Raw genomic sequence first — 21,086 nt, forward strand, 5'->3', positions numbered from 1 at the left:
GATCCTCCGGGTGCTTTGGACTTCATTTCCGAGAAGCTTTAGCCAGCTTGTCCAACAGGGGACCTGAATTCCAAAATATCTGGAGGACCAAAGTTTGGGAACCACTGCACTTGACCATCCTGGCTCTTTCAACCCTTTCATGTATGTTAAATACCCTTGCCCAGCCTGAGGAGGAGGAAGGTATGCTTCTAGGTTTCTCATATTACAACTCCCATCATCCCCATGAAGGATGTTCAACTTCTATTGATGAGATCTGTAGTCTGGTGCATCTGAGGAGGCTTCAGGATAGAGAAGGCTGACCTACCCAATTCTCCTCCCCCCCCCCCCCCATCACTACCATACACACAGGTGTCTCTTCCACTGGTTTGTGTTACTGCACCCCAACTCTGTCATTCCTCCTTATTAAAACTCTGGTCTGCCTCTCCATACCCTTACCCTGCCCTTCCTTCTTATTAGCTGGCTGATCTGCCCACCTTTCAACCCATTTTTCCGCTCTGCACAGAAGAAGCTCCCGCTCTTCTCTCTAGTCATCTCCCTCTTCCTTTCCCTATTGTTCCCACTCCCAGCTTGTCACACCACCGTTCCATTCATTCCCTGGTCACCTGCCAGAGAAGAGCAGCTGTTTTAGTCTGTTTTAGCAAAAATAACAAAGAGTCCTGGCTATGGCAGCTGAGAATCTGACACATTTATTGTGGCACCAGCTTGGGAAAGCAAGAGCCTACTTCGTGGGATGCACAAAGGGTGCTGAATGTTTGTTGCTGGCCACCCTCTTCTGACTCTATATAGCAAATAATAATTTAAACCCATCACACACAATCTCACCCTTATCGCACATTAATTCATCCAGAATAATTACCACCCCGTGTGCAAAATATTACACTCAGTCATGCCCCACAAGTTAACAAGCACCATAAATTATGTTGACAAAAAGGGGGGTGAAATTCACATTTGGAGACAGAAAGAGTACCGTGAATGTCAAGGAGTCATACCACATTCACACACACACAAAATATTAAATCTTTTCTTGGTGAAGGTTGTTGTTTTTTTAAAAAAACAAAAACCTTGCAGAGCATGCATCGTTCCCAAGAGTTTAAAATCCAGCTTTTCCATGAATTATTTCCTACTACAAAATATTTATATAGATGCTATGTCATTCAGAACTCATTGAAGCAGTCCCATTTTCCAGTTGAAGGTCCTCCCTCATTTAAGGGCAAAATCAATGCTCCATACCAGTTTTAGCTGCCAAAGAATGCTGAGAATTATAGTTTGGTGAAGAGGCTGAGAATTCATCCTCAGCATTCATCCTTTCATAAAACAAGGCCCCAAATTCCTTGGGGAGACAGAATGATTGCCAAACCAGTCTGTGAAAAATAAATAAATGCACAAGTCAGTCCTGCAACAAAATGTTGCAGTACAGAGGGCTCTCTTTCAGGGTACCAAAGCTATACACATTATTTTAGGATATTCATTCCATTCCTCCCCTACCTAGTTTTCTCAGGTATTACCCCAACAGACAGTGAGCATCCCATGTCCACTGAGCATGCTCAGTTTCCATCGTGGTGGGCTGTGGGTATAAAATCCCCCCCCCCAAAAAAAAAACAACAACCCTGTTTTGTACTTCTGCAAACATTAAGGAGGTTCTTCTAAGTGTGTGCACACAACACTTGTGCATTAATAGTGCAGTTTTAGCTGTATAAGAATCTACACTTGGAGAATAAGGGAGACCAGCAGAGAAACAAATTTCCAATAAGTAGGTAGGTAGACAGATAAACTGTCTGGGTTAGGAGCAGGAATAAAATAGCTCCCCTATGAACACAAACAATGTCCAAAACTGGGTAATGTTTAAAATACAGTACAGATGAAATCCAGTGGCTAAAAACAGAGAACTTCTAGGTGTGACACCTTGCACTTCAACCTGAATTCCAGAAGTGTACAAATTCACGGGTTATGTTCTATATTTCTGAGTACATTAAGAGACACCTTGGTAGGCCTGTTGCTGAACCACTCTAATAACATTTGAAGAAAGAAATAGAAATTAAAAACCATAAAAAATAATCACCTGCAGCATTTTGCTTCCTTCATGTTACATGGAAGCAGAGTAGCCAAGTTTGAAGGGATCCTGGTCAAAGCATTCCCTGGCAGTCCACCTCCTTTTTCAGTGGTCCTCTGTTTGTTTAACCAGTCACATTCAAAACCATGCTGGACAGCTGTGTCTGCAGTAGGAGTGAACAAGGTGCAGTCATTCATAGCTTGGAAATGTGACATTTTTGTACTAAAGCTCTCAGAAATTTCCTTGGCACTGCAATTCAAAAATACAGCTTTTCCAAAACTCTGCTCCCATCCTAGTATATAAGAACCAAATCTTTTGACTAATGTATCCACACAAACTCAGACTGAGATAGAGGCAATGCAGAAATATATAAAATGAGCTACAATAGCAGCTGTTGCTCTAAAGCAGACAGAAGAGCAGTTGCATAACGTTATGACACATACAGGGCCTGTCTAGCACACAGAGTGATTTATAGAAATATAGGAGATCCGGGTTCAAATACCGCCCTTGTCTTAGAGCATGCACAAAGGTCTGACCACAGTCATTATGCTTCTTTACACCAAACTGGAATGATATGTGGAATTCATTCCATATCTCAACACTCATTCCACAGTTTGAATCAAAGAATTCTGTTCCCTGCTCCATCACAACATTTCAGAGATTAACTATTCCTATAAGCTGGCAACATGTCTAATGAAAAGCTTCAATGGTTGATTGAAAAACATGCAACATTCTCTGGAAATGTGTGACATTGGTGGGTGGGAAAGAGCATGTCTCCTGTCAACCTTGTGCAGTTGTGTAATGGAGTCAGGGCTCACAGGGTTGCAGCTCAGAGACTTTATCATTAGTAGGAGCTACCACATCCTCTGTCACCCACTCTGAACTCTACTGTTTTATAGTTAAGTGGTAATCCCCTCAGTAGCTGGAGGGGAAATAGATTTACCCGGGGGGGATGTTATGAGCTATGCTTGTTGTAGTCCAAAGTATTTGTGGATGGTTTGGTCCTGAGTAAAACTCATCACCTTTATAAAAAACGTGGTCCTGTTCTGATTAAAAGTGCTATAAATGTTTATATATACATACTGAAGATAGTGAGATGTATGTATGTATGCATGCATTTTTGGACTCTCCCTGGGGTGTTGCTATAGACACTGTCATTATTAGCACTAGCATTTCCAAACTTGCCATTACATCACTAAATTTAGTACGTAGAGAGATATTGTAGTACCTGTGAGACTAACTGAAAGAAGTTGGCAACATGAGTTTAGTAGACTTCAGTTTACTTCCTCAGACGTCTACAAAAGCTCAAGCTGCCAACTTCTTCCTTTCAGTTAGTCTCAAAGGTGCTACAGGATCTCTCTACATATTGATTCTACAGACTAATACAGCTATATCTTTGAAATCTATCACTAGATTTTGTCACTCTTTAGTACACAGGACAGTGGATATTAGCCCTGCTGGGCCTACTAACTAACAGCGAACAGTTATCTCAGGCTAGAATCTTGGTGGTGGCATACACCAATGTATTTTTTAGAATGTTCTACAAGGATCCTATCCAGATTACAATTGTATAAGTGGAACTCTACTGGCACAAATGTTGTGCAAGTGATTGTGTTTTTAAGGGACTACAGAACTCCATCAACTGTAGTAAACTTTGACTGAAAATATATTAAGTGAGCTGAATTCTGGGAGCATGCAACAACATGATGCAAGTTATATGACTGCTTACGCAGTTGGTCAATCCAGTACACAAGTGGCATAGTGCATTCACGGCATAGCTATGCTGGTCTCCACTTTATGCTATGAAGTCCCTCTATAAGATCATGGCCTGAGGCAGCAGTTTTTTGGGTGCCATAAACAGGCAGAACATTGTTATTTGCTGTCACATTGGATTCATCTCATGGTAAACCTACGAATGAGAAACATCCAAGAGCCTGGTCATCAACAACCCTGCTCAGATTTTGCAAACTCAAGACTGTGGCTTCCTTTATTGAGTATTATAATCTTTTCTGATCAGTGATATCATCTTATGATGTGCCCAAATTTTGATCAAATTATTATCTCAGTTTAGTAATTTTAGTAGGCATTCAGGCTTGATTTGCTCTCAGGCCCATTTATTTAGTCTTTTTAGCCAGACAAGTATCTAGAATCATAGAATCATAGAATCGTAGAGTTGGAAGAGACCACTAGGGCCATCCAGTCCAACCCCCTGCCATGCAGGAAATCCAAATCAAAGCATCCCTGACAGATGGCCATCCAGCCTCTGTTTAAAGACCTCCAAGGAAGGAGACTCTATCACCTTCCGAGGAAGTGCATTCCATTGCCGAACAGCCCTTACTGTCAGGAAGTTCCTCCTAATGTTCAGGTGGAATCTCTTTTCCTGGAGCTTGCATCCATTGTTCCGGGTCCTGTTCTCTGGAGCAGCAGAAAACAAGCTTGCTCCCTCCTCAATATGACATCCTTTCAAATATTTAAACAGGGCTATCATATCACCTCTTAACCTTCTTTTCTCCAGGCTAAACATCCCCAGCTCCCTAAGTCGTTCCTCATAGGGCATGGTTTCCAGACCCTTCACCATTTTTGTCGCCCTCCTTTGGACACGCTCCAGTTTCTCAATGTCCTTTTTGAATTGTGGCGCCCAGAACTGGACACAATATTCTAGGTGGGGCCTGACCAAAGCAGAATACAGTGGCACTATTACTTCTCTTGATCTAGACACTATACTTCTATTGATGCAGCCTAAAATAGCATTGGCCTTTTTAGCTGCCGCATCACACTGTTCACTCATGTTCAACTTGTGGTCTACTTGGACTCCTAGATCCCTTTCACACGTAGTTTCATTCAGCCAGGTGTCACCCATCCTATATCTGTGCATTTTATTTTTCCGTCCTAAGTGCAATACCTTACATTTCTCTGTGTTGAATTTCATTTTGTTAGCTTTGGCCCAGCTTTCTAGTCTATTCAGGTCATTTTGAATCTTGATCCTGTCCTCTGGGGTATTAGCTATTCCCCCTAATTTGGTGTCATCTGCAAATTTGATAAGTATGCTCCCAATTCTGTCATCCAGGTCATTGATAAAGATGTTGAATAGCACTGGGCCCAGGACAGAGCCCTGTGGGACCCCACTGGTCACTTCCCTCCAGGATGAAAAGGAGCCATTGTTGAGCACCCTTTGGCTTCGGCCGGTCAACCAATTACAGATCCATTTAACAGTTACGTTGTCTAGCCCACATTTTACAAGCTTGTTTGCAAGTATGTCATGGGAAACCTTGTCAAAGGCCTTACTGAAATCAAGATATACTATATCCACAGCATTCCCTTCATCTACCAAGCTGGTAATTTTGTCAAAGAAAGAGATTAGATTTGTCTGGCATGACTTGTTTCTCTGAAACCCATGTTGACTTTTTGTGATTATGGCATTGCTTTCTAGATGTTCACAGACTCTCTGTTTAATGATCTGCTCCAGAATCTTTCCTAGAACTGATGTCAGACTAACTGGACGATAATTGTTGGGATCCTCTTTTTCCCCTTTTTGATGATGGGGACAACGTTTGCCCTCCTCCAGTCAGCTGGGATCTCTCCTGTTCTCCAGGAGTTTTCAAATATGATTGCCAATGGCTCCGATATTACTTTTGCCAGTTCTTTTAATACCCTTGGATGGAGTTCATCTGGTCCCGGAGACTTAAATTCATTTAGATTAACAAGGTGTTCCTCTACTATCTCTTTACTTATTCTGTGCTGAAATTCCCCTATTCTGTCCTCTGCTCCATTATCCTCAGGTTGAGCACCCTTTGCCTTTTCTGAGAAGACTGAGGCAAAGAAGGTGTTGAGTAATTCTGCCTTTTCTCTATCTCCTGTTAGCATTTTGCCATCTTCTCCACGCAGTGGCCCTACCGTTTCCTTCTTCTTCCTCTTGCTGCGGACATATCCAAAAAAGCCCTTTTTATTGTTCTTAACCTCTCTAGCAAGCCTGAGTTCATTCTGCGCTTTAGCTTTTCTGACTTTACCCCTACACATGCCTGCTATTTCTTTGAATTCCTTTTTCGTGATTTCCCCCTTTTTCCATTTCTTATACATGTTCCGTTTCAAACTTAGCTCGGTTGAAAGTTCCTTAGTCATCCATCCTGGTTTCTTGAGACACCTCCCGTTTTTCTTTCTCACTGGAACTGTTTGAAATTGTGCCTTCAGTATCTCCCTTTTGAGAAAGTCCCATCCGTCCTGAACTCCTTTATCTTTTAGTATTTCTGACCATGGAATCGCCCTCAGTACTTCTCTAAGTTTACTGAAATCCGCTCTCCTAAAGTCTAGGATGCGTGTCTGACTCTGCCTGGCTTCTCCTCTCCATTGTATAACAAACTCCAGGAGAACATGGTCGCTTCCACCTAAGGATCCCACCACTTGCACCCCATTAACCAAGTCATCCTTGTTGGTTAGGATCAGATCTGTAGAAGTCTTCTCTAACAACACATTTCAAATGAATTGATTCTCTTCCAGTTAGCTTTCTTCACTGTCCAGCTTTCACACTCATACAGAGAAACTGGAAATATGGCACAGATTATTCTGACTCCGGTGTTCAATTATGCAACGTTATACTTGAGGGGATATCTAGTTCTTTTGACATCTTTCTCTTCTTCTGATTTCTTGACTTTTAGTCTCTATTTTGATTAATGTCTGAGTGAAGATATAGAAAATGTTTAAATATCTTGACATCCTTGTCATCTGCTTTTAAGTTATGTAAATCTTCTGTGGTCATTATTTTTATTTTTATACTATACTGTTGCGACCTTGCTTTTGCACTTTTTCCCTTAATTTCATCAGTAGTCATTCCAAGCCTCTGCTATTTTCTACTAGTGATATGGTGTCATCTGCTTATCTTAAATTACTGATGTTCCTTCCTCCAATTTTCACACCTTCTTCCTCCAAGCGTAATCTTGTTTTCTGTATGAAATGTTCTGCGTATAAATTAAGCAGATATGGTGATAAAATGCACCCTCGTCTGACACCCTTGCCAACTGGAAACCATCCTTTTTTTCTGTATTCGATCCTGATAGTTGCTTCTTATTCACAGTATAGGTTATACATCACAACAATCAAATATTATGTTACTGTCATTTCTTTTGGAGCAATCTAAAGAATCTAATATTTTGCTATAATCTATGAAGCACACGGATTTTCTTCTGAAATTTGTTGGTGCACTCCATTAGCTACCCTACATGATCTCTAGTGCCTCTTCTCTTTCAGAACTGAGCTTGCATGTCTGGCATTTCTTGCTCAATATATGGTAAAAGTCTTTGTTGTAAATCTTTGACCATCACTTTGCTTGCATGGGGAATTAGTGCAGTGGTCTGATGGTTACTACAATCTCTGGCATCCCCTTTTCTTGGAGACAGGAATGTATATTGAGCATTTCCAGTTCGTGAGCCATTGTTTTATTTTTTTATATTTGCTGGCAGATTTTTCTAGAATATGAATGGATTCTTTTTCTATAGCTTGAAAATGCTCTAGTGGTATGGCATCTGTTCTGATGATTTATTTCTTCCAAGTGCCTTGAGAGTAACTTCCACTTCCATTCCAAAATGAAGGAAACTGTTAATTTGTTATTATCATATTTGTATAGCCAGGTATAGGGAAAGGTACTTGTTGGATTTCTGCCTTAGGTACTGAAATAACTGGACTGCCATTGGGTACTATGCAACTTGGGTGGGTAGGCGTAAATTTTGCTGCTCTGATTCAGGCAGCAAAGTATCTTGGGATGATCCTGGGATTCAGTCACAAGAGAAAACAGCAACTACAGCATGCTGGCAGCATACAAATTGCACATGCACATACACTCTATTTTCCAGGTCAGTGTGGGCTCAGTGGGAAAATCTTTTGTAAAACACAAAGGGGCAACAGAAATAATTATGCAAAATTACAACACAGTCAATGCCTAACTAGCAAGTCTCTAATGGCATCAGATGATGGACAGAAAGGGGGAGAAGTCTGGAAAGAGGTTAATCTTCTGAGGTTAAAACCTCATACTCATTTGTCTATCACTTCCCATTCCCTGGCCAGATCATTTTCTTCCTTACTAGGATTAAACAAAATTCTGGGTTTGGGATGAGAGGGAAGAAGAGCATTTATATTATAAACAAAAATACTCCCCACATGTTTAATGCCTTTTGTAGTCTGAATGCTGCATGCCCATAAGGAAATGCCACAATATTGGACGTCAAAGAGCCCTTATGGGAACTGAAGGTGTGAACAGAGGTAGCCAAAGGCATTTTGATGCCTAGGGTGAATGGCAAAATGGCAACCCCACCATTCTGTGTACAAAAACTGAGCAGATTGACAGGTGAAGGTGAAAGATCCAGCACTGGCTATAGGATGGCATCCTGCACTGAGGACCTGAGAGGAGCAAGCATAGTTGGGTGAAGACAGCCTATGTATCACAGAAGCCCCATCTTCCAAGCTGAGGGAGGTGCCAGTTCATGAGGAATGTCTGAGAGACATTTTGGCCACTGCCTCCATCGCTCAGCATCTATTCCCTGAAGAAGCTTTCTCCTTCAAACTTATGGTAGGGCTGGCCTTACAGTAGGCTCTGAGGAAGAAATCCAAATGGTGCCTTTCTGGTTGGAGAGGGGACCTTTAAAAATGTACCCTCTTCAAATGACACCTCAGCTCAGGTTAGTTCTAAACATGTAGTGCTGTTTTTCTTTATAATCCAAATGCCATTCTCATTCTTCCCAAACCCAGACAAGAACAAAGGAGGAATAGGGGTTTTTAAAAACTCACTAGCGTTTAGGACACGTTTCTATTTGTTGTAGTAAGATAAATGAGACCGATAAAACACATGCACCCTCTTCAAAATAAAGCCTTTTTACAGATGTTTAAACTGAGCAAAATGGATGTGTATAGACTCTCTTCAGGCATTCAGACACAGTGGTCTAATGCAGTCTTTCTTAAGCTACCTCATGTGGTGGATTGGCAGGTTTTCCTTCCCAATGTGCCAGGGACCAGTACCATTTCCTGCCTATTGGATACAACTGTTTCTTTCTTTCCTGGAAACTTGCCATGGACTGGCAGCCAATGGCTCACAGACTAGTACCAGCCACAGACCATCACTGTGAGTAGCACTGGTGTATTGGCTGGACCAGTGATTGAGAGATCCAGGTTCAAATCCCCATGCATCCATGTAGTTTACAGGATGACTGCATGTAGTCCAGCCTTCTCACACATCATTATTGTGAAGATAAAGGCAGGGCAGGGGATAACATACACTGCTTTGATACACTACTTGATGAAAAGAGTAAAATATACATGTTACAAATTTAAAACAGTCCAGTGGAGTTTAGAATAGAGGCGTCTTCTGCCACAAATCCGATTTCCCCACCATACACACCAGTTATTCCCAGTCTGAACACTTGTAGAATGTTTAAGCAATAGTAATAAGCAAGGATATAATTCTAAACAGCAAAGCAACATCTTATATTTAACTCTTGTTTGAAATAAAATCCTGGGGGATTCTGTCCATGCCCAGAATCTGTTTTGTTTCATTTTTAAAACAGCTACAAATGACAACTGAGGCAGAGACTTAGAAGGCAAACTAATCACAACATACAATTTTTAAACCAGCTACCAAATCCTCAACACCAATATGGTCAGTGAATCAGCCAACGTGTGGCTGAAAAATAAAGAGAAATCCTTATTTGAAAGTCCTTATTGAAAAAGGGTTAGCTTCATCAAAATGCACACCTATGATTGCCTCTAGGTCAGGATGAAGAGTTTTCCAGTTTACTCTTCCCTTCAGCAAACTACAGTGTAGTTAGCATATGTGCCCTTCAATGGCACTGGACCAAGTCATAAGGCCTGTCTGAAGTATCAGCCAAGTCCCTTGTCTTTTCAACTGACATGGCTCCCAGTCAAGAAATCCTTGGAATTGTTGTTCTAGATAGGAGCTAGGAATTTCTGGCATTGAAATTTAAGTCAACACCTTCACAAAATCATAGCACAGGAACTTGAGTTTTAAATGCAATTAGTTAAAGTTACAAGCCTCATCTTCCCCAAATAGCTGTTGTTGTTATGGGTATTATCTGGGTTTCTCCAGTCCTCCTTCATCATCATCCCAATGCTGATGCTCAAAAAACCTCCAGCTAGACAGGAAGGAAAAGTGGGCAAGGGGTGTAAAAATACTTTATAGAAAGGGGCTTCAGTTAACTGAGGTGTGCTGTACTTGTAAGTTTCTTAAGAAAAAATTCTTAATGGATTTTTTTAAATGGAAAAATGTTGTATGTAGCCCATTGCAAGTCAATGCTCTCTGTGCTCACCTTTGATTAGGTTTTGAAACACGAACTTTGATACTTTATCTCCAGTGTGCCCAAAACAATTCATATATATATTCATTCAATAATCTGTCAAACAATTTCAGTAAGGTGGACCAGTGTTGTTATTGTTAAATTACAAGCTAGAGGTTGAAGTTGAAAGATGTAACACCACCTTGTGAGGATGACAGAGCTGAGGGTCGAACCAGGGACCAAATGACTCACAGCTCACATGCTCTGAAGGCAAATCTACAAATAATGTCAGCAAACAAGTCTCCATCTCAGTGTTTGCTGACTACTTTGAACTGGAGTGGGATGTTCCTGTTAACTCTTCCCCACAGCCATGACTCCACCTCTCCCAATTGTCCTGTCAGCCAGTTTCCAAGACCAAAAATAAGCTCAGCTGGGGAAGAAATCATCTCAATATACGGATGTAAAAGTTCAAACTTTTACCACTTGCTCTACTGCAGCTGAGTTTACAAAATTTACTTTTTTACATCCTATACCCTCCAGAATTTTCCAGTCAGCATGGCCAGGGACTATAGTGACTAGAGAATTTGGGGAACTGAAGTCCAGAAAGGAGCCTAAATTCCCTGGAGGCACCAGATCCCATCTGATTTTGGAAGCTAAACAGGATTAGCCTTGGTTAGCACTTGGATGAGAAACTGCCAAGGAATATCAGGTGCTGTGAGCTATATTGGAGGAAGGCAATGCCAAATCACCTCTAAGTCTCCCTTGCCTAAGAAAACCCTATGAAATTCATGGAGTCATCATACATCAACAGATGACATGAAAGTTCATACATACACAAAGTACAGAAAGGGAACCTTCCAAGCTCAATCTAATATCCTCAGCAGATAAGAACAAAAAGCTTCCATGAAAGCTTTCTCCTTGATTTTCACTCAAGGTCTATAAAGGTAGCTTGTTTACTAATCCTGGTTTTATACGGTTCCCTGGTAGGTCTGTTAACACACACCTTCAGTAGGTTCTGCCTCCTCTCCCAGCAATGGAAGACAGAACAAGGCCACCTTGCATTGTACTAGAATCACCCACAAATGCTATCCCACTGGCCACTTGTTCCAATCCTTAAGCTAACAGTTCACATCTAGAATTCAAAGACATTGCCATGTTAGTCTGGGAATTCAGTATGCAAAGGGGTCTTGTAGCACCTTTGACAGTTAACTGAAATAAAGAAGCTGGTAGCACAAGCTTTTGTAGATCTGAGCCTACTTCCTCAGATGCAAGTTCATGTCTAGTTAAACTCCTTTCCCTCGTCTTCCCTCTCCTACCTATAACTAAAGCTTTTTAAAACAAATACTTTTTTGAACTACAGCTCACAGAACACCCCCAGAGAGCACAAACAGTAGCTCAACAATATCTGTAGTTCATAAGCAGTATTCAACAATGTCTCTGGAATGCCACATGTTCCCCATCCTCAAGTTAGATTTTCCACTGAAAGGTATAAACAAACTCAAAGCTTTCTAATTTTACTTTCTGTCCAACTCCCAGAATCCCCCAGCCAACGTAGCCTGCAGCTGAGGGATTCTGGGAGTTCTGACCTCTCATTCTTCCCACCACCAGCCAAGAGTTATTCTTGCTCCCATTCCAGGTGTGGCCAAAGCTTGGAGAAATTGCTTTATCAGACTCAAAGAATCCCTTAGTCAGCATGGTCATTGGCCAAGCTGTTTGAGGAATTCTGGGAGTTGCAGTCCACAAAGTAACTTATTCCAAGTTCTGGGAGGAATGGGACCAAGCAGGGAATCTGTAGTGCCATTGTAGCCTGTCTGTGACACTCCTTCCCTAAGGAGACTCATCAAGTTAGCCCTCTTATTTTTACAAGAGCATTAAACTCCTTTTTATTCAAACAGGGCATTTGGAGGTGGCTAAAGTTTATTGTTGAACTGTATCTGGTTGCTCTTAAAGCCAGCTAATACTGTTATTATTATGTCAACCTTGTCTGCTGTCTGTTACTATTTTTGTGCTTTCGTTGTCTCTACTGTTTGGCTTTTTTAACCTGCATCTTGTCCTTTTAAAGTGAATTGTGAACTGCCTTTAGGGATCCCTGACAGCGGAGAAGGAAGATCCATCCATTTAATTTGTAAAACACATACATGATAAAGTAATGCATCTTTAATTGATATGAAATGGGGCGTGTGGCCAAATGACATCGCAATGCACAGAACATAGCCTTTGCACTAACTAACGTGTGATTTATGACAATGGGGTAGGGAATGATTAAGTTACTGTGGGCCGTGCAGCTCACAGCTTGGAAAAGTTACTTCTTTGGACTACAGCTCCTCAGCCAGAACAGCCACTGGTCATACTGGTTGGGGAATTATGAGAGACATAACCCCAAAATGTAACTTCTTCCAGGCTCTGGTACATATAGTACTGAGTGGTCATTTGACAGCTAGGTTTTATGGCCATCTAGAAAGAGTGCCCCAAACCAAGACCATCAAGACTATACCAAGCTCTGTTCCTGGTCCTACAGAGGTTGGGGGGAAATAGAGAGTAATGCATCTTTGTTTGACCACCTGTGGCGACTATGGATATCTCCAAAGAGGAATATAAGGATCTGGGAGGGATTTGGAGGAAGAGGGAGCAAGTAATTAACTAGCACAGCCTATGACTCATTCTTACTTGCTGCAAGAAGCAAGGAGTGTGCCCACTCAGTACAGTCTGGCTGTCTGCTTTAAGGGATTGGACTCAGGTCTGGAAACTTTTTCACTTCTAAAAAGCTGATTTCAGTCTTTCACAACAAATTCACATATTAGCGTTTTGTTTCCCCCCCAAAATGGGATAAGTTATCAAACTCTCTTGCTGACTGAAGCAATATGTGCGCGCACACGTGTGTGGGTTATCATAGAGCAGGGGTTCTTAACCTTTCCTTCTTTCAGATCATTTGGACTTACCCTCCTCAAATCACTGACCACTGACTATCTTGACTGGAGATTCTGGGAGTGGAAGTTCAAAACATCTGGAGAATCAAAGCTTGAGAAACAGAAGTAAGAAATCTACAAGACAACCAGTGTGGCATAGTGGTTTGAGTGTTGGACTGCAACTCTGGAGACCAGGGTTTGAATCCCCGCTTAGCCATGAAACCTACTGGGTGACCTTGGGCAAGTAACAGTCTCTCAGCATCAAAGGATAGCAATGGCAATTCTCTGAAGAAATTTGCTAAGAAAACCCTATGATAGGTTTGCCTTAGGGTCACGATAAGTCAGAAATGACTTCAAGGCACACAACAGCAAAAACAAAAACAAGGGAATCTATGACACCTCCAGAGGTTGATAACACTCCAACTCCCATCATCTGTCAGTGCTGGCCATTGTGGTTAGGGATAATGGAAACTGAAATTCAACATCAGGAAGGTCATCAATCCCTACCTCATTCCTGCTTAAAACAATCAAGTAAGTAAATAAAAAATCTTGGCAATTATTGGACACCATTTTTTTTCAATTGGCCAAATATCCCTACCTAGCTACAAGGAGAATAAGAGTATCTCCCATCTGCACTACCTAGATAAAGTAATTTGATCCTGCTTTAACTGTAATGATTCCATCCTACAATATCTTGAGATTTTGCCATTTGGCTGAAGTTATTAGAATTCTCTGCTAGAGTACTCCAGCTCTTCAGTTCAGAAAACAATTATGCCATTGCTCCTTCTTCAGTAAATGAAGAATAGTTGCAGCAACAGCAGCAAAACAAACTTTAAAACCCAAATATACTCTTCGAAGAGTAAGTGAATTGAATGTGATTGTGAGGGTAAAGATAAAGGTAAGGAGAACGGGGAGAGAGAAATAGATAGGGAGGAGAGAGAGAAGTAGTAGAGAAGGAGAGAAAGAAGAGAGAGAAGGGAAAGCATTTGAGAAAGGGAGAAAGGATAGTAACGAGTTGATGGAATAGAAGGTGTGAAGTAGCTGAAGGCCATCACTGCCAGCATATTGTTGATCTCTAGGGTTGTATAGATACAGCTAAAGGTAAAGTTGAAGGTGAGTAGGTATGTATTTAGGTATATGTGTATGTCTGTATGTATATAAGTATAATATGATGGAAATATCTTCAACTACGCAGGGTGTATGGAATTATGTTTTGTTTTATATTTGTAATGATATTAAAGATTTAATATTTTTTTTTTTAAAAAAAACCCAAATATAGAGGAGACCTTAATGATTTCAGTCACCTAGTCACTATGCATCTATGGCCTCCACATGGGTTGGGCTACATTTCCCATCATACTCAGAAAGTGTGCTGGCTATGGTGGTGGAAGTTATAGTCCAACAAATCTGTAGGACACCAAGTTGGAGAAGGCTATCCTAACAGATTCTTCACTTTAAAGTTTGCCCCAGACATTTTGCTGCCTGAGAAGAAAAGCCAATGATGTTGTCCAGACCTCAAGTTAAGGTTCATCCTACTTCAAGACAGACAAGTTATTTTGGCATATGAGGCAGAAGATCTCACAAACATCTCTCTGGCCCCTTGACAATAAAATTAAATATGAATAAATTAAACCCTCTGCAATTGTTTCATGACATGCAAAATGTGCTGTCAATGGTGTCTGTTTCATTCTGTCTAATGATAGGAACAACCACGATTTGCTCAATACAAGCAGTCCTCAGCCTCAAGTCCTCAGGCCACAACTCCCAGAATACTTGACCTTTGGCCATATTGGTTACGTCTTTCTGAGTTTGGAATCCAAAAACTTCTAGGGGTCCAAGGTTGGGAAAACACCACTTGCTCAGTATTTACAGCTGCAGCCACCTCTAATGGCCCATGCAAAGAAGAAAGCCACCAAGACCTCTGACAACTAGTGGCTCCTATGTCAGTGGGGCGATGACTCTGCTCATGGTTTTAGTGTGAATCGTAAAGGAGGTCTCCAAGGTGCCCTTTCCCCAAAATTCATAATCTCAGATAGTTGGTTTCAGTTGCACACTAACATGCAGGATGGATTCACTGCCCCACTGATATGGAAGCCACACTGGTGGAGCTGATGTGAAAACATTGTCCAAAGTCTTCTGGCCAATCCTGATTTGGCTGACACAATGCCTAACACAAAAGATAAACCTTCCTCCCACAAGACTAAGGCTCTAGAGAATACCATCTGATATGAGATGTTCAAAGCAAAGCTAGGGTTCTGGTAACCATACCAATCCCATGAATTCTCCAACCCAGGATCAATTACAATAGACAAGAAGAGATCACCCTGTAGACCAGGAAATGGTAAAAGACCAGATGTCTGTATTTATACCAGACTGTGCTAATCCAGTGGCTCACCACTACCAGCCAATTCCAGGATTGGTCTGCCTAAATACCCTAAAGACACTAGTCTTGGAAGCTAAACAGAGTCAGCCCTGGTTAGTATTTAGATGGCATTGTAGGCTATATTTCAGAGGAAGAAACTAGCAAAACTGTCTCTCAGTCTTCCTTGCCTAAAAACCCTATAACACTCAGAGGCTCAGCATAAGTTCACAAGTGACTGGAAGGCGCGCGCACACACACACATGCTCTTGAGTGTATGACTTACTACGGGGGTGTTCAGACAACTATTCCCTGCACTAAGTAAATATGTGATAGGAGCGGAATCATACCCACTAGCAACACATATCTGATGTACACTCTGGACCCAGTGTTAGCATATCTCAAATTAATATGAAAGAGGTCAGTGTGCATAAAATGTATTGATTGAGTGAATTGATCTACTGCCCTTCAGTACACATTTCCTGTGTGGTTCACATCAAACAATATTAACAATAAATACATAATAAAACAACAAGTTCTGAAAGAATCAACAGCAGGATGAAATATCAGACCATGTTTCCTGTTTGTATGACAGAGGCCTCTATGTGTCTATATTTGGACCAGAGTTGTTTTTTTGGGGACTGCAGTTACCACAATTTCTCAGCCAACTCTGATCTGGATGCACACAGGAATGGTTGCTAAGCAGTGCAGCCACCACTGGCATCAGGAAGGCTGTGGACAATCTGTACAGTCCTATTGACTCAAGTGGTTAAAATGTCAATTCTGTTGATTGCAAGATCAGCAGGTTGGCAGTTCAAGGCCTGGGTGCCACATGATGGGGTGAGTTCCGATCACTAGTCCCAGCATCTGCCAACCTGACAGTTCAAAAGGATGAAAATGCAAGTAGATAAATAGGTACCACTCTGGTGGGAAGGTAGCAGCATAGTTACCTTCAGTAAGAGTAGTCTCTGACAACACTGGCTCTTTGCCTTAGTAACAGAGATGGGTACTGCCTCCTATGGTTGGACATGACTTGACAACCTTGTCAGCAGGGAATACCTTTATCTTTACTTTTATTCTCTTCTGCGGAGGCATTTATCTGAACATCCCAGAAACTAAAAAAAAACAGTGAATTTGATCTTAAGTGGGGAATGTGTTGTTGTTTTTGTGTTCCTTTAAGTAATTTCCGAACTATGGTAATCCTATGGTTAACCTATCACAGGGTTATCTTGGCAAGTTTCTTCAGATGAGATTTACCATTGCATCCTCTAAAGCTGAGAGTGTGACTTGCCCAAATCACCCAGTAGGTTTCCAGGGCCAAGATGCGATTCAAACCCTGGTCTCCAGAACCACAGGCCAAACCTCAAACCACTACACCACACTGGCTCTCCAGATGTCATGGGACTGCATCTTTCATCAGCGCTAACCAGCAAAGCCAATGATGATGGAGCTGCAGTTCAACAACATCTGAAGGGTGTGTACTGTATTCCCTATGCATGGATTAGATTTTGCTGGAGTGATTGGGAGGAGCATAACCCAAACTACAGGATGTGGGGATCTTATCTACTGGGAAATTACTTTTTGCACTAGAACACCCAGAATTACTCCCATCCAAACTGGATTTTGTAATCCAAAGTAATAACTTCTGTGAACTCTGGCAAACATCTACTCTGTATAAACCCTGAGATCGAGCATGTTGAAACCATTAAAGGGTATTTGGGGTGACTTTCCTATGCTGAGTAATCTCAAAAACATGTATCCTGGGTGAAAACTGAAATGCCTGACCCTTTCACCCTTTGACAATTACCTTGAGGTATCCTGGGTGATGAATCCTTCATAACTAGGGAGAGTAGATGAATGCTTCTGGTGAAACAGGAAGTTGATGACCCAGGCAAAATCCAAGAATAGGTCTGGGCTAAAGTTGCCAATTGTCTTGATTTTGTCAAGACAGGCGAAAACAAAAACAAAACAGATATAGATACACACACCAACACCCACTGGTTTGCTAGAAAATTCTGTCTGCATCCTATTCCCCAAACTCAGGGAAATGTCTAGAATTATTATTATAGTTTTCCGGTAGTGGAAAGCAAAACAGAGATGGTTGGATTGTGGATCTTTAAAAACAAACAAACCAAAAATCACTCTCAGAAAGGCACACAGACACAGAATTTATTAATTGCTGCAGCTCTCTCATCTAGTATGTACCTATGCCACTGGGCTTGCTGGTGGCAATAGGCAGCAGTGGCGGTACTACCTCTGTTGGAAGCAGACAACTAGCTGCCTGCCATTTTAGATGTTATATCAGGCAGGTAATGAGCCCAAACTAGAGCAAGTGTCAGGACCAGTGGATCTGCAATAGCGGACCAGGGACATCAGAATCTAATGTTGGCTATGATTTCAGCCTATTACATGTGATGTACAAGCAGAGCTTGAGAAGCTATTTACATACTTAATTGTTGTATGGTTTAATGGTTTGAATGTTGGACAAGAAGCCTGGGAGACCAGGGTTTGAATCCCTGCTCAGCTATGAAAACCCACTGTATGCCCTTGGGCAATTCACACTCTCTTTTAGTCTAGGAGGAAGGCAATGCCAAGTCCTCTATGAACAAATCTGGCCATGAAAGCCCATGACAGCTTTGTCTTAGGGTTACCATAAGTCAAAAATTACTTGAAGGCACACAACAGCAACAAAATGCACAAAAATAACTCATAGTAACTATCACTAATCCCCCTTTTAGTAACTTGTTATATTACTCATTATGATGTTCATTCTTTTGAGTTCCTAGAAAATTTAAAAACTTCCTTGTTTGACAAAAAAAAATGGCAATTTCACCACATTTTTGTTTTGCCCCATGGGATATTTTTGATGCTGTTGTTGCTGTATGCCTTCAAGTTGTTTCCAGCATATGGAAACCCTAAGGCAATCCTATAATGAGGTTTTCTTGGCAAATTTCTTCAGAGGGGGTTTGCCATTGTGATCCTGAGGCTGAGAGAGTGTGACTTGCCCAATGTTACCCAGTGGGTTTACATGGCCAAGCTGCTTGGAAGCCTTCCTCTCTTCACATCAGCTAGGGGGGCAAAGAAGTAAAAAAGAGCTCTTACCTTGGTACTGGTACAGAGGTTGAAAGATAATGGTAGAAAAAGTGCAAATGATTAATGTGTTGAATTTGCATAAGTAAAATGCAAATTAATAATATGCATTATTATAATAATGTGCATAGTATGCAATTTTTTTGCTCGGATATGAGGGACTGAGATATGGTAACTAGTGGAATATGGGGCTGTGCTTTGCATGCCTAAAAACTGTTGCATTGTGGCTTACTTCTGAGTTGACATGCATCTGACCAAGCTGTGTTTTGTATTCCTGGACTTAGGGGCTATATAGATTGCCCCTAAGAGGTGGCATGCAGCTGCCCCTTTCCTGGCCGGACCGGGGCCATGGCAACCTCATGCCAGGACCCCAATCTGGCCTCTGGATAGCGCAAAAAGGAGCCACAAAAAGTGGCTTCTTTTTGCACCCTCCAAGGGCTTTATGATGCCCCTTCAGCGCTGCATCGTGGATGTAGTGCCAGAGGTGCGTCATGTTGGCACGTGCCTTCTGGACCGGCGTGCACCATCACAGCGCTATGGGGTGGAGTTAGGGCGTCCAGCATCAGGACGCCGTGCCCTGATTCCATCCACAGGCCAGCGCTTTCTGCCTGTCTGTATAGGGCCTGAGTCCCTAATCCTGATCTAGCAGCTTTCAAAGGCAGCTATTCCATGTGCAAATCTAAATTATACAAATCTATATTAATAATAATAATAATAATAATAATAATAATAATAATAGGTAACTGAGATGTACTTTGTATGCCTGGAAGCTCTTACATTGGAATGTACTCCTAAACTGGCATGCACAGAACTGAGATGTATTTTGTCTTTATGGTGGGGGAATGGCCAAATGAGCAAGAATGACATCTGGTTCCACTGATTTTGCTTTGGCCCTGTCCAACCTCCCTAGACTCACCCACTGCTGGAATACAGTTTCCCCTGCTGTCCAAAGTCTTCCCAAACTGGAATTCAGATCCGTTTCTACTCTAGCACAGGATTGTCTACTTTGACTGGTAGTAGTTCTCTTGCTGCCTAATCCTCTTAATTGAAACTAAGGCGGGATACAGACGGGCAGGGGAAGACGTCTTGGAGGTGTATTCTGCTGAATACGGAGCCTCCAGACCGCCCGCCCCGGGGGCGTGGCTCAGGAGATGGGGCTTCCACATGGGGGGCAGTGAAGACGCCTCACCTGGGGCCGTTTCTGACCCGCAGTTTCCAAACCGCCGCCTCGGAGGACGCTGCAAAGAGAGAGGCAGCTTCCTCACGGGCGGCCAAAAACGGGCCTTTTTTTTTTCCTTTGCCGGCTGGCGGATGCGCAGCTGCGCAGCTGCAGCGCTAAGCAGCGGCGGCAGAAAGCCTATGGGCACATTTAAAGTGCCCAAGCCCCTTTAAAACTTTTTCCCCCGCTCTGCCCAAGAACAATGGTGGTCTCCTGCCAGCTGGTGTTCAGCTGGTGTTGGCATCCTTGTCCACTTGCACTTTGCCAGTGTCACCAGCATCATGGATGCCTCCTCTCCTTTGGTCCCCGTGCTCCTGCTGAATCTGCAATGCACAGCCACAGCTGTCGCCACTGCCACCGCTGTCCCCCTGCCATCCCCCATCACCTCCCTTGTACATATGTAAATATTTACAGTTTTAGCGGTTTTTATTGTTAGGTGAAAATGGCACAGGAATGTGTGTAGGGGCTCACTTTAAAGTCCAAACTTTCCAAGCAGCGCATGCATACATATTGCTCTAGGGTTAGGGTTAGGGTTACGAGTCTTAAAATACGCTGCAGCTGTGCTGCTGCTTCCACACCTGCATGGCAGCTGACGCTGCAATTAAAGCCTGACTGCAAACTGCGCATGTTCCAGGACCCCGACTCATTATGCGACGCAGCAGACACGGAGCTTTTAAATGGGCAACTTAAATTAGCGGCGTAGCAATTCTGGCGTACCGGTGCAGCAGCTTACAGACGGAGCTGCGCAGCTGCGCATCAAACGGAAAAGAAGCGGAGAAAAGCAGCACCTTTTTAATGCCGCTTCTTCCCGCTTGGGGCGTGCGGGGGGCGTGTTCATGGCGGCATTCAGGTAAGGGCCGTCTGAAGGCTCTACCTTCATGACGTCATGAATACACCCCTTTTTGCCCGTCTGTATCCTGCCTAAGTGCCTGGAATTCGACCTGCAAACTTCTGCATATAAAACATGTGCTCTGCCATGGAGCCAGTTTCTACCTTAGGCTGTATCTTTTGCATCCTGTCCTTTGAGCTTTCAAGTTATATATTCAGATCTAATTGTTAAGTTTCTCCCTGCAGATATGCAGATTAGACAATTCTTTTATTTTAAAAGGAAAGCCTAAGTGTAGCTCCAGGAGGTGCTGATTTGGCAAAAGGAGGAGGAGAAACCTCTTGGGGAACCAGATCTTGGTAC

At 42.3% G+C, this 21,086-nt stretch overlaps 1 protein-coding gene across 5 annotated transcripts in view; it reads right to left on the reverse strand.

Annotated features, from left to right (window-relative positions):
* Positions 1 to 21,086, reverse strand: part of LOC149308955 (leucine-rich repeat-containing protein 4B-like) — a 146,011-nt gene that overhangs the window by 66,346 nt on the left and 58,579 nt on the right. Inside the window, exons 2-3 of one of the 5 annotated variants that reach the window (XM_089531493.1) lie at positions 2,060 to 2,213; positions 1,231 to 1,361 (exon numbers count right to left, since the gene is read on the reverse strand). The exons of 3 other annotated variants lie outside the window; for them this stretch is intronic. The gene's annotated coding sequence lies outside the window, so the exon portion shown is untranslated. The remainder of the gene's footprint in view (positions 1 to 1,230; positions 1,362 to 2,059; positions 2,214 to 21,086) is intronic. One more of the 5 variants, XM_089531496.1, reaches the window with a different exon arrangement.

The sequence above is a fragment of the Sceloporus occidentalis genome, unplaced genomic scaffold (assembly GCF_023333645.1).
Source record: "Sceloporus occidentalis isolate IW3139 unplaced genomic scaffold, rSceOcc1.0.p SCAF_7, whole genome shotgun sequence".
Lineage (NCBI taxonomy): Eukaryota > Metazoa > Chordata > Lepidosauria > Squamata > Phrynosomatidae > Sceloporus > Sceloporus occidentalis.